Source organism: Arachis ipaensis, chromosome B08 (assembly GCF_000816755.2).
Source record: "Arachis ipaensis cultivar K30076 chromosome B08, Araip1.1, whole genome shotgun sequence".
Classification (NCBI taxonomy): Eukaryota; Viridiplantae; Streptophyta; class Magnoliopsida; order Fabales; family Fabaceae; genus Arachis; species Arachis ipaensis.
In genome coordinates, this window is record NC_029792.2 from 13982851 (window position 1) to 13984440 (window position 1590).

The window sequence follows — 1590 nt, forward strand, 5'->3', positions numbered from 1 at the left end:
AATTTTAAAATTAAGTTATAAAAAATAAAAAATAAAAATGGACGGTTACAAAAGAAACAAACGAAAGTAATAATTGGACGGTAGTCTTTATCATTTTCTTGCTATTCTTAATTATGTGATGTCTTGATATACATTTTGCGTGTGTATGGATTATGTATGTGTCATGCACCAGCTTGTTATTTACAATATTGCAATACCCAACGACGAATAAATAATTATTAAAAGGGAATTAACGTTGTAAATAAATTTAATTCTTATAATTTTATGCTTCATTCAAGTGTAAACACAAATATACTAGTATTTTTAGTTGTGTTATTATGAGAATATAAATTTTTTAAAATTATATTAATTTTGTTTTGGTAAAAAATTTATAAAATTAATATTTTTTTCTCTATGTATATAAAAATATAATTAGATATTAGCATAAAAAAAATTATATTGATAGTTATAAATTAACTCAATTTTTTTTTTTTAAAAACAATTGAATCTTGATTCTAACTTTTAATCACAACATTAGTATTCTCTTTAATTTATATGTAATAAATATTTGAAGAAGGAAGAGAAGTGAAAATATAGATTAAAAAGATAAGCAATAAAATTTTAAAATTAAATAAAAAAATATGCATATAATAATATCTTTTATTTGAATTATATTATGTTGTTATTAACTTTATAATTTTATTTTAATTGTAATGAAAAATGTCTAATGATACATTTTGATTTGTTAAATTATTAATTTAAATTATGAATTATATATAGAGTAGGAAGGATAGAGAGAAATAGAAAAGAGAAAGAGGTAGATAAGAGAACGTAGGAAAGAAGTTTTTTAATTTTGGAAGAAAATATTTTCTTTCCATTTTAATAAGAGAGTGTCATCATATGACACATTTTGGCTGTTAAATTAGTTAGTAATATATAATATATAATATTTTAATTTTAATTTAATTTAAATACAATTAGAGATAGCTATGAAAAAAAAGTTAGGTTGTGTGTTTAGGAGGGGCCGGGTGACCAGTGAAAATAACAAGGCACAAAATAGGCAAATTTAAGTAAATTAAAGTGTGTATAGAAATATTTTTTTTTTAGTAAAGTGTGATTCGAGAAGAGTCAAAGTATTTCTTCCTTGCCAATTAAAAGTAATCTTTTTTGTCTCTCCAAATTGGGTTATGTACATATATATTATATAGGGTTTGTTAGTTTGGGTTATCAATCTTTCATTATTTCACATGTGCAAATGGAAGATGGATTATACATTATGGGATTTAATTAAGTGATTTAATTAAGATGGATTATTTTAATTAGGTATATGGCCTTTTGGCTTGCTTGGGATCAGAGTTTCTAGAAGAACAATATAATCATTTTAATTATACAAAAAATTTACAAATTTATTTTATTGATTCAGCAGATCCAAGACTGAGATGTTAGTCAGCATTTCCCATGTGCTTAGAGAGTTAGAGAAGAAGCCAATTAATAGTTTCACTAACACAAATTATGATTGTTGTAAATCTATAATAATTGAGAGGTCAGGCTTCCTACTAGGCTTGGTAACCTCCTCTTACAATGATTCAAATTATTGGAATATATCATGAA